Below are 13,288 nucleotides of genomic sequence, written 5' to 3' on the forward strand. Positions count from 1 at the left end.
CCTTCATTTAGTTTTGAAGTCATAAAACCTCTGACAAAGACCTGGATGAAACAATTTCAATGGGGATTGTTGAAGTTAACTTTCACCAACTTCTGACATGAGGCAGACTTTCTTTCAAATATCGTTATGATTCCTTTGTGCGAAGTCACACAAGGCAGACGTTTTAAATGGCTTATCTCAGCAAAAAAGGTTTTGCTGATATAATTCTCCCGTCTAATTTCTTCCGTCTTTGGAGGAAACCCTGGAAATCCAGTTCATGCTGAATGGCTACAGCGACTGAGCTGTATCAGGTATTGTGTTGAGAGTTTCCCCAGGGGTGTGGCAGAGATGGGATGGCCTGCCTCTGTTTGTGTTTCTCTTTAACACTTTCTGGGTTGCGTTTCCCAGCACCCTGTCTGCCTGCCAGTGTGAGGCCAGGCCTGGCCGCCTGATAATGCAGATAATGGAGCAGAAAGTTACACACACACACACACACACACACACACACACACACACACACACACACACACACACACACACACACACACACACACACACACACACACACACACACACACACACACACACACACACACACACACACACACACACACAGGGTTGCTTTAGAGAGACAGCCACAGGGGTAACTCTTAGCTGTGTATTGTCAATGAAAAGCCAGCCTGTCAGGACGCCCCACATTCCTGGAAAAAAAACAAATGCGAAAATGGGTCTCTTCGTTTAGTGCAGCCGCAGGAAAACAAATGCATGGAGAGAGGAAGAGGAAAGAGGAAGTGGAACAAAGTGAAGGGGACTACCCCCACCATACCCATCCCTCTCTGACTCCTCTCTCTCTCTATCCGTTTATCATTTCCTTCCTCACAGTTTTCTTTCGTATTTCGTTACGTCCTTACTCTCCGGGAGACGAGGAGTCTTATCTTCCCCTTTTTCTCCACCTCCCTCCATCTCATCCTCTGTCTGCTCCTATCACTGTGTGTGTTCGTCTATCTATATATTATCCCCTCCATCGTTCCCTCTCTCTCCATCCCCTCTGAACCGGCTGTCTGATCTGCTGTCCACTCGCGTTCATTCCCGGCAGCGCACTGTTCGTCCCGACAGAATGAGGTTATATAGATGCTGGCCTGATCCTACACTGTAAAATATAAACGCTTTGCTCCTTTAAAAATTGTCACAGCAATAATTTGCAGATGGCCTGCAGTCTTTCTAGAATTCCTGCATGCTCTATCAGATGCTATATCGGTATGCAAATTGATGAGTTGATCCATAAATGTTTTTTTTTTATATGCCAAACTGCTTTTTGTTTTGTTTTGTTTAGTTAACTAAGCATTTCTACCTGCATCACTTTAGTCAGTGCAGAGTTTATGTTGACCTAGATGTTATAATGAACTCGATGTACTACTGTAGGTGATCATTGCGCATGGTGAGAGTTGGATAGAACACAGATTGTGCAGTGGTAATCCGTAGCTATACTGTACTGTATGTATGCTGGCAGCTAATTCTGTATAAGCTCTTTTGTTTCACAACATCGTTCTATGGGCTGCATAGAAATGTTGTCTATCATGTCATTCAAAGGATGTAGGGACTCTGGCAGTTTGAGTCCCTTTTTCCCCCTCTCTATCTCTCTCTGGTGTGTTTCTCTTTGCCTATCTATCTGTCTGTCTGCCTGCCTGCCTGTCGCTCTCTCTGCCCTCCCCCCTCTCTAAATGCGTGCCATTCTTTCCTGATCACTGGGCAGTGGGCTGCTGCTAAAGGGGCTGGGTCCCTCAGTCGCCTAGACAACGACAATGATCAGTCAGTCGGGCGAGTGCACGGCGCGGCACCCAGGCCCGGCCTCAGAGTCACTGATGCGGAGGGAAGTAGAGGATAGATGGGGGGCTGGAGGGTTGGGTTTGGGCATGGTCGGCCTGCATGGCGGGTGACCCGTGCACAATGATGCCAGCCACAGTGAGGTCAGAACTGTGCATGCGAGTGACTGCATGTCAGTGTGTGTGTGCGTGCGTACACACATGTGTATGTGTATGTGTTGTACTGCTTGCTGTCCCCAAATAACACTAACAAGAAGGGTGTGGTGTGTGTATATAATATATATATATATAATAATGTTTCAGGCATTAGGTCATTGAGCACCTTCCCTTCTCTTCTGTCTGCTCTGTGAATACTTCCCATGAAAGCGGTGTGGTTCACATTGAAAACGGGTACAAATTAAGTTTGTGAGCGCAAGATAAAAGATAAAGAAGTTAATTAAATGTGGTTGCAGGAGAGACAGCTTGTGGCGTTATTGAAAGAGGTTTGAGGTGGCCTTAGATTGCTTGTGTGCAATTTCCAACCCAGTTCCAGTATGAATGCCCTCCCCGTCTTTACCATAACTTTAATCACACTATATGCCTAAACATAACATAACCGTACTAACCCTGTGCCCTACATATTGTAACTAACATTAGTTAATAACCTAAATGTAACTAAAAAACATGCTTCCCCTACTGAGAATCGAAATAATCAGAGAGCACTTTGATCACAAAGTCAAAACCACTGACATAACATCACAGATCACAACATCGGACCCAAATAATATTTGGCCTCTAATGTCTTATCTAAACTGAATCGGCTATAGATTGGCCCCGATTGGCGTAGGGAACCCGGCACCGTGCCTCCGAAGGTTTTTCAATAACTAAAGTCCAGACACCGGAGAGAAGTCAGAGTGTCTCTCGTGTTGTCCTCTGTCCTGTTCTGAACCTGGACTTTGCTGACCATACAAGATTTTGATAAGAGTGGCACAGCAAACCTGGCAACCTTATTGATCTATATACTGTAGTATGTCATTTATAAGATGCAAATAGTTGATGAAGAGGCAAAAAATAGGTGTGTGGCTGTGTGTGTGCACTGACGGATTGCAGTTGTGGCACGATGACAAAAAACCTCGTCCCCACGCTGTAAATTTCAGCATCAGCAATTTGATTCTGTCTGCGCAACACAACCTTCACTAGGTGGACACAGTCCCAGGGGTCGCCAGAAGTCAGCAACTCCTCGACCGACGTCCTCTTTATCGGCTCCTCTGGAGGCCGAGATGGGGCGAGGGCTCATCTGGACTTTCTGCCCGTCAGCTGTTTCACTTTGGTCATCACTATCATCGGAGACCGGAGTCAGCATGTGGCTTCACCCTGGCTGCGTTTTAGACAGCACAGTCTGTCAGCTCTCCCTGACCTTGACTTGAACTGATATCGATTATTATTTTCTCTGACACTCGGAGTCTTTTAAAATATGGGTTGGGAGCCCAAATGTTTCTAGTTGAGTTCATGCTTTGCATGGCTGAAAAGTTTTGAAAATAGGGATGCCAGAGTTAAAGAGCAGGAGTTTCTTTTCTGTTTGAAAGGCAAAATGTATTTTGTGTAAACTGTGTGAATGGTGTTTAATTTTCTTGGAACAGTCGATGTGTCTGTAGAAAGGACGTGCGGCACATACAGCTTTGTTAAATAGTGTGATTAGTTGACTATCATTTTGGATCAGGCTCGATGCCAAGCCCAGATGGTCACCATAGACGGTCACAAGTTCGCAAACCAAACCAGAGGTCAAATGTAACCACTCAGCCGCATCAGGCCACTAAGCATAACCGGCACAGGAGAGAAGAATGTGACTGGCTGCCCCTCCCAGTTAGATGGATGAGATAATATGTTTGAGTTTGTGCAGCGATCGGAACATCTGGAGTGAGTTGTCCGAGCCTGAACACTGTTGCTCCATCTTTTGGGAAGTGTTTTCGGAGCGGTTTTAGGTAACCTCGCTCCGCTTCACTGACAACTAATTTCCTTTTGCAGGCCAGGCCCAGTGCAGTCGTCTCTCCGTCTGCCCATTGCCAAGTCTGGACTGGGATACTTTGGGGAGGAGGGGGGGACATGTTTCAGTTTTGCCTCGGGCTGGGCTTCGATGCAGACCTTTTCTCGTCTAAAAGTTTTTGTGTTACTGGAAAAGCCTGGGGAAAAAAGCCAGCCGTGCACTGATTCAGCTGGGAAGAGGGGGGATTCTGTGTGCTTGTGCGTAGTTCATGTACATTTTGCATGCACATTGCCAGTTGTGTGTGCATGTGTGCGGGAGAGTGATATCAGACAGAGTGTGTGAATGTCAGAAAGAAATTGTGATCAAGGGAAAAACCTTCAGGTCCAGGTTGAGACGTGCGTGCTGGAGTCTTGCTTTGGTTGGCGGAGTGTTGGGGGGGAGGGGGGTACATCATTAGTGGTCTGTCAGGGTCTTCTTCATTACAGTGAAGGAGGTTAGGAGTTTGGGGGGTCAAGCTGTGGAGCCCCCCCCAACCCTCGCATCCCTCTTGGCATCAAGAATGCTGTGGCCATCTGTCTACTGAGACTACTGTGTGTGTGTGGGTGTGGGTGAGAGAGAGAGAAATACCCATTCAGTCCCTCTGAACTGAATGGATCTGTTGGGGGTCTTTCTTTAAAATGGAAGCCGTTAGTATTGACTGCATAGCAAATAACTAAATTAAAGGTGGGGGGGGGGGGGGGGGGGGGTTATTCACACTGTTCATTAGTACAAGTAGAAAAAACCTCCCCTCAGCATTTCACTACATTAGCATTTGCAGAGGTTGTTTGGTTCCCTTCCATTGCACTGGCGGGGTGGTTGTCTTTAAAACTAACTCATCTCCTACCAGGGATTCAAACAAGGGCTGAAATGTCTACTGTTGAGCTATAGCGGAGAGCTTGTTTGGGAAGGCGAGATAGTTCACTTTGAATTTCATGCAAGACCTCTTTCAACCAGTAGTGGGGGTATCTGACCACAGGATCGAAATGACTCGATAGAAGAGCAGGGAGACCAGGTCCAACCGCAGCCGTTGTGTTAGTTATATTGTATTGACATACTCTACTGTACAGATTGATTAAAATAACATTTTATTCACCAAATTATTATTTGAGTTATTTTTGTTTTAATTTCAGTTAATTTGGGTAATTTCATAGTTATTTCCTTAGCTGTTTGGGGATAGATTTCCAACATTTAGGGCCCACTTTAGCAGATTGACCGTAAAGTAAACAGTGGAGCTTGCCAGGGGAATCCTGGAGGACAGAGGACTTTGTCTGCTCCAGTGCATGATCATCAGTTAGGCAGTCCGAAGCCTGGTTTGCTTTATACTTGGTCGTTCGGCAGCGATGTCGCTCGCCGAAAATAACCGGTCTACAAGCTCACAACGTGGCTCGATGCAACGTTTTGTGAGCTTGAAGATCAGCCGCTCATAGCGAGCTACACCCTCGCATGACAGAGTATAAAGTAAGCGTTACAGTAATCTGTCTGAGAAGTATTAGAAGTCTTTCAGACTGCTGCTCTCCACCCAGCTCTAGATCTGGTGCTGCTCTGGGACTCCATTAGACACAAACTACAGCCATTCAAAGGTCTTATCAAGGCACTGTAATCCATGTAGTGTCAGGAGACTTGCAAAGCTGTGTGTGTGTGTGCGTGTGTGTGTGTGTGTGTTCTTGTGAGCATGTTTGTTTGCGCTTGATGCAGCCTGCCAGTTTGCGTGCCATGCCCACAAATGTCCTCCTCTATCGCTGTTGGGAATGAGGTGAGCTTTCCTGGGCTCTCAGTAGAATGGAAAGTGAGTAAACAGTACGTGTATGGAAGATGTTGAATTTTGGGTCCCTATTCTGGGGGCGAAGTTCGGCGAACGTTCGTCAAAAATAGCGTCTCTACAAGCTCACAAAATGTTAACGCAATGTGTTGTGAGCTTATAGAGATGCTGTTTTCGTTGAAGATATTAGGTATATAGAGCCCCTGGGGGACCCTAGTCAACTAAGTATATTGGGTTTAAATGTTTTTTAAGTCACGGTTCTGCTCAATTTTGGTACAGTAAGAGACAAAAAAAAGTCAAATGTCTTGTCCTTTCAACCATTTATGATTTTTGTTATAACATTTTAAATGAAACTTAATTGAAAAACAATGCATACAAATAAAATAGAATACTGCTGCAAACTACCAACTTCTCCAATAAATACAATTATTAAATACATTAACCAAAATATATATAAAGAATTCAGCATTTCCATTGTACTTTCCTCTCAAAAGGGGTTCCAGTCTTAAACATTGATAACCTTCAGTGTGAGGATCTAGCCTGCCTCATTTGCAACCATGATGGTCGCCAATACAAATGAGAAGCAAGAACTTGAAGACACCCGTTATCATTAATTTATACTTGGTGTCATTAATTTATACTTTCTATGTCGGTCATCAAAAAGAGCAGATCTACAAGCTCATAACTGTCGCATCGTGACACATTATGTGTGTCGAGATGCGATTGTGAGCTTGTAGATCTGCTATTTTCATACAATGCGTTGTGAGCTTGTAGATTTGCTATTGTCAACATGTGACACGCCATACGATGAAGTAGAAATCAGGCTTAACGTGTCCTGTTTGGGAACACTTTGTATTCTCGTTACAACAACAGAGAAAGACAAGTGGATAAGATGGATTCAGTGTTTTGGTGGTGTGGTAACGGGTCAAACTTGTAAACTCATTAGAAATGGAACCACACAAATGTGAATATCACTGCTGTTGGGGGGGGACACAAGGGTGATGTAAACACAGCTCCCTTGACATTTAAACAGCCCTTTTCTGGTAATTCAGATCAGATCGGAGAAATAATAAATGCCATTGCTGTGCGTATACTAGCCTGTATTCGCACGCAAAACGAGTCTGCTGCTTTGCACTCAGATCGGTACACATCTGCACCGTACGAACACCCTGTACCAAAACGGTTCGGTAAGAATTGGCCTACCCGTTAACACCCCTACTAGACACTACAGTGCAGAAAGCCAGAGAATCTAGAGAGATGTCACTACTAGCTGTATTATATACGTGCAGTGCACATGACAATATGCATGTTGAACCTTGACATTATGCCGCAGATTCAAAGAATGACACTGGTTGTACATGGTAGACATTCACCAACTTTGAAGTTATCTGTGAGTTAGTTCAGTTTATGACACACAGTGACAATCTGGCACCTCTTCCAAATTCCAATAAAAAAAGAAACAATTATAAGGCCACCACATCCCACTTACCCGTGCTTGACTGTAAATGATATCGGCTGATCAAAATCAATCACCCCCCTCCCCCCCTTCCCGTCAGTAATGCCCTGATGATTGTTTGATCCCTCTGATGTGACTGCATGGCCATTGTAAAGAGCTTAGGTGAAAGCCGTTAATAACACGAAAATACAGGCTCACAGAAAGGGGAGCTTTTCTGAATGATAAGAGAAACAGATGAAGAGATGTTAAAAGAGAGACAGAGAGCGAGAGGGAGGGAGGGAGGGAGGGAGGGAGAGAGACCTTGTAGAAATGCATTCTGTCCTCATTCCATTTGCAATGTACTGTATGTATTCCAACATTGCAGCGCTAGACTCAGACTGCAGTCATGGCAGCTAGTGTTCCTCGTGCTGGGTGAGCGTCATGGGACGTCCACGCGGCATGCATTTATTTAGAAGTTAGAAGTTACTGTGCTCCCCCAGCAGTGGTGTAAAGTAACTAAGTAGATTTACTTAAAGTTGTACAATGCAGAATCACAAATAACGATTTTTAGCAACCTCTGCTGGTCACTACCGTCACTGCATACAATTTCCCTAGTCCTCGATTACCCAGAATTCCATTCGTTTTCACTGGAAGCCGGAAGCGTTTCAAAAAGCGATCTTTTAATTGTTTTATACTATCTACGGATCGTTTCTCTTAGCCAGTGGAGCATTAGTTACCATGAGCTGTGCTTTCTTTTTCTGTTCTTTTTCGATCTTCCAATCTACATTCTCTTAACACATTGAATGCCAAAAACGGTCCGGACCGTTTTTGAGGATCCAAACGAGAAGTGCCGAAAACGGTCCGGACCGTTTTTGACCCAATTCTATTTTTATACATGTGGGCCACGTGGGGCGCTAAAACGAAACTTTGACATCACCCTAGGAGTTTCTGAGAAGAAGAGGCTGGATCTGGCTCCATGTCAAAAATCCTTCCGGTCGGCGTTTTCAATGTTATCTCCTTGACTAAAAGCTTAATATCTCCATTTCTTTTTAACGTGGTGGAAACGAGCCGTTTTCGATCGGCGATCACTCTGCAATGGAGGATCGCGTTAGAAATATTATTGTTCCAGGCGTTAGTCGGGACCCTCCGCCGTCTCGCACGCACGCTTTGTTTACATGCACTTCCGCGTCAGGGCTTCTACAGCACGAAACGTATAACGCAAGTGGATGGAAGAAATGCAGGCACTCAACGTATAATATTTTAATAAACCTCTGGCACCCAATGTGTTAAAATCAGCGTGAGGTTCCTTTTTGTTAATAGCGCGGTAGTTCCTGGCCAAACAGGAAACCGTTGCGGTAGTTCCTGAGGACGTCGGCCACGACGTCATGACGTTGGCCAGGAACGTCATTTTCCCGGGAAAGTCCCCCCCGTACACGTTCAATAGAAAATATATAAATAAAAGGCTTCCGGGGGTGAAATTCACGGAGCGGGTGTTGTGAAACTTTTGCCACTCGCAAAAGATATACAATTTAACTTTAGTTTTGTTGAAAACGTTACCTAGTATTACTTTAAGTACAATTTTGAGGTATTTGTACTTTACTTGAGTATTTCCAATTTCCAATACTTTAACTTCTACTCCACTACATCTCAGATATAAATTATGATATTATAAAACATACATTAACCACTTTAGCCCTATAGCCGATCTACAAGCTCACGACGCGTTGTGAACTTGTAGATCTGCTATTTTCAAACATTTTAGTACTTTTACTTTTGGTACTTTAAGTACATTTTGATACCAATAAATACTTTTGTACTTTTACTCAAGTAAATTTTGAATTCCGGACATTTAATTGTAACGGAGTATTTCTATATTGCAGTATTGATACATTTACTTGAGTAAAACATTTGAGTACTTTTACCACCACTGCCCCCCCAGCCCCCCACCCCACCCCCCTCTTTAACCACTATCGGAGACAGCTCTGGGTTTTTCGCAGAAGCACAGATCATGTCTGGTCACACGCAGGCTGCTGCTGCTTGTCTCTGGAGCCACTCTGTCTTGCCACAGCATTGGCTTTTAAGCGGGATGTGATAGATTGATGGATGAAGGATGGAAGTGAGCGATGTTGAAAGAGTGCAAAGAAGGATTTGCTTCATGAGAGTTTTGAAGCACACATGTATGGTATCCATTAATGGATGATACAACAAGGCAGAGAATGGAAGAGATGGAATCTAGTTCATTTGCTTAAAGCTGCAATACGTAACTTTGTGTTTATGTTCTACCCGGGGATTAGAAGCCGGGTCTCCCAACATGAGAGACCAAATTTCTACCTCTCTTCCACGAAGGCATCCACGCTTGGTCAGCGGAGCTGTTGCACTATAAGCTTCAGACAGTGCTACTTGTCAACCAGTGTCTTACCCAACACAAGGGTCTGCATTTCTCAGAGTAGGGAACCAACCACTGCAGATGTACTAATTATATTGTACTGTATTAACATTGTACCAGTACCATACAGATTGGTTAACCACTTTAAACCTATATACTTCGTTGACCAGGGTATCCTAGGGCTCTATACTTGCTCTGCTTGTTTTTTCCCTCCATGCCAAATCTATTGCCTGAAAATAGCCGATCTACAAGCTCTGCAGATTGGCTATTTTGGCCAAACGTTCGCTAGTGCTGCACGATTAATCGAAAAAAGATCGTGATCTCGATTCAAACACCTATGCGATCTCGATTTTAAATTATGACGATTTTTTTTTTCAATAAGATTTTTTATTTATTTTTTGCTTAATATTTTTATATTTACAAGAGAATCGTGTGAGAATCGTGATCTCAATTCTTATGGAGGAAAATCGTGATTCACATTTGAGCAAGAATCGTGCAGCACTAAGTCGTCGTTCGCCACAGATTAGGGACGCTAGGGTATTCATTCATGGGGTTAAAATACCAATGTTATGTTATTCATCAACATTTTGGATTGCAGCTTTAAATGTGCTGTAAGTGATATTTTTGTGTTTATTCTTAAAAAGTTAAAGCTCTATTCAGATTCCAGTAATCATTATTTACTATAGAGTGTTTGTTCAGTATCCCCATCTCTCCAGCTCTTTAGTAAACAGAAAACACATTTTTCAAGTGGGTTACAAATGTCATACAATTAGGAGAGAAAAACATCCCACAAAGATCATTTATCAGCTTCTTTTAGAGATCAAAATGTTGTCTTCTCATTTATTAGTTTTTTCACTTCCAATTAAAGTGTTTATCCTGTATGAGCCCCCTCTCCTGACTGAGATTGGTTTCCCGACCTAATGTGTCTTTTCTGTTTAGTAAAGAGCTAGAGAGATTGGGAGACCCCTGATATTGAATAAAACACTATAGCAATGATTGCCATGGGAATATAGAGCCATTTAACACTTTTGTAAACAGGGGAAAACATCACTTACAGCACATAAGAAAATATTGAGTCAACATAGCAAAAGCAGAGATAAAAAATATTGAGTCAACATAGCAAAAGCAGAGATAAAAAATATTGAGTCAACGTAGCAAAAGCAGAGATAAAAATACCAAAGACTACTAGTAGGAGAGTTTGACACCAAAAACATTTCTGCAAACCAACACATCTTCCCTTACCCATTGGGGTGGGGATTTCAAACCCTGAAGATGGTGTAAGAGCAAAGTGGCCGCCTCAGGAATATGGTTATCATATCAGAGTTTCTCTGTGAGTATGTGGGGCCGTACTGCATCGCCATATACTGTAGATCTAGGCCGAGTTAGGCATCAGATGAGGCGAATCAAGTCCGTTATTCATCCTCAGAGGGAATCAGCCTCTGCTCACTCACATGCTGAAGGGAGATGACACTCTGACAGCCAATTATAGCCAGCTCATCTCTCGGCTCTCCAGCACAATTGCCTCCCTCTTGACGCCGCTTTGCCCAGCTTCTGTTCTTTTTTTTCCGGAGGGAGTTCAGCAAAAGAACACAGAGTATTTTTCGGCCATCCATTTGCAAATGGAGGAAAGTCTGTAGCGCATTACTTGAAGTGTAGGTTACAAGATGTCATAAGCACACTCCAAGCTATAACAGTCATTAGAGCCCGACCAATGATTTTTGGGTCGACCACCTATTATCAATGTTTTGACCAATATTTTGTCAAAAACTTTTCTTTCCTAATCAATTTGAAAGTTTCTATTTCAGAACATTTAACTTACGGTGACATTTAACATTCAACTTAAAGAACTGAACATGTTGCCTTGAATTCTTTTAAGTCTCACCTTCGAACGTTTGGGGCCAGCCCTAGTATAAGACTAGCCATGGCGTTACAATAATCAATGAGTCCTTCAGCCCACCTGTGATGTGCCTCACACTCACTCAGTGTATTATAGAACCAGACTGGCAGTGAACCAACTTTGATGAATTATCTCGCTCTCTCTCGCCCTCTCGCTCTCTTGCTCTCCCACAGTCTCCAAAACAGGGGGCACACCCATTGATGTTCCAGCACTACTGAGTCTCTCTCTCTGAGACATGGCCTTGAGTCTGGTGGGGTTTCCATCAAAATGATTTGAAGAGACGGATCCAGTAGGATCTCTTGCCTGCTGGTCTTTTAAAATCCACGGCACGTAGTCCTGCGTCTGATACGCACCGTGTGAAACCAAGAACTCTCTCTCTCTCTCTTAAAGGGGTTTAAGAGAGTGGGGCAGAGGTGGCGTACACACAGAGGGTATCGGCCTTGTTTAAGTATGCGACAGGGCGTCCCGTAAGAGGACAATTAAAGGAAGTACTGTAGAGGTGGGGGCGTGCCAGGAGATAACCGGATAGTGCGTAGGCCATATAATTGCATCGTCCCCAGTTTGATTCTGGATATGGACAAAATCAAAGATCACTATCAATATTCTCGAGGGGGCCGTGTTTTTTCGATAACCTTTTTCATATTTTTTTTGGAAAATGAAAACAATTTAATACAATAAAAAAATTAAATAAAATAAAATAAAAAAGTAATTGAAAAAACACGGCCCCTCACGTATTAGGAGGGCAGGGGGAGTCACCAGAACCAAGGACGGGTGTTTTTGATGAATCTAACAAAATGTAGTTTGAAGTTATAATGGGTTTGTATAGGAAGGGGGCGTGTCTGATAAAATAAATATCTAAATACTAAATCAAGCAACTTACGGTCTGGGGGGGCTCACAAAAGCCTGAGTAGACGATAAAATGACCCAAAGTTTTTTTTTAAGTGAAATATCCCTTCAAGTCCTTCCGGAGTGTGCTCTCCCGGCTACGTGCCAGAGCCACCCCATCTCTCTTGTCTCTTGCTGTATCACTTTCTGTGTATTGCTGCCTCTCTCTATCCAGCCTTTGACAAGTTTCTCCTGTCACTTTTCGTTCTCTCTCACTGTGTGACTTCTGAAACCAGTTGAGTCTTGCAGAAGACGAGCGTGCAAGCAGAGCTCCGTGGGTCTCCCTGCCAAAGGCGGCTTGGAGGCAAAGGCAGCCTTTTGGTTTGGTAAAAAAAAGAAACGAGGGCAAGGCCATGCAGCCTCAGTGAAAGCCGAGGTATCTGTATTGTATACTTGTCGGGCTTGGTTTTGATTCAGTGCACCTGGTTTGGATCTCCTGGTTGATTCAGTGCTCCTGGGTTGATTCAGTGCACGGTACTGCACACTTCAGTAAATGCAGGTGCAACAAAATTACAATTTGCAACTCTTGATTCAATGCACGAAAGGAAATTGTGTAATGTATAAGAAATAATATTTAAATAAAATACATGAAGGAATTGTTAGATTTGAATAGTCTTTACAATGGGGGTTTATTACGGTTTCCTGGTTAAAGATCGTTTAGAGTCTAGATAACCACTAGGCTCTAGACCATGTATGCTACTTGAAATGGGATCAACACTATGTCATTGGTTTCCTTGGGTTAACTTCAATTTCTCCTTTTGGAAATTTTCGGGTGAGAGAATGAGCTTGCGGTCCATCGTAAAAGTCATGTAAAATGAACGCGGAGGCAGCGGCGTCCGTTCCTATTGTGTTGACTTTGAATTTAACGCGGTGTGGTTAACCAGACGCATGGAAAGGGTGACAGAGGGAGTTGATATGGAGCCCACCGTCAGCTGCCGTCATCTGGTGGCGATGGTGGTGGTGGGTGGGAGTGAGCAAAGGAACGGAGGAGGAGAAGGGTGGTGAGGAGAGGAGTAAAGCAGTGAGGAAGAGAGAGAGAGGGATTGAAGAGGAGAGAAGGGAAAAGTGGAGGAAGGGGGGAACAGCGAGAAAGGAAAACACAAAAGAGGGCAGCATGAGAAG

The 13,288-nt window shown here is 43.7% G+C and overlaps 1 protein-coding gene across 3 annotated transcripts in view; it reads left to right on the forward strand.

Moving 5' to 3' along the window:
• ccdc85cb (coiled-coil domain containing 85C, b) overlaps positions 1 to 13,288 on the forward strand; it is a 59,727-nt gene that overhangs the window by 9,243 nt on the left and 37,196 nt on the right. The gene's annotated exons all lie outside the window — the stretch shown is intronic.

The sequence above is a fragment of the Gymnoscopelus braueri genome, assembly GCF_963280865.1.
Source record: "Gymnoscopelus braueri genome assembly, chromosome: 16".
Taxonomy (NCBI): Eukaryota; Metazoa; Chordata; class Actinopteri; order Myctophiformes; family Myctophidae; genus Gymnoscopelus; species Gymnoscopelus braueri.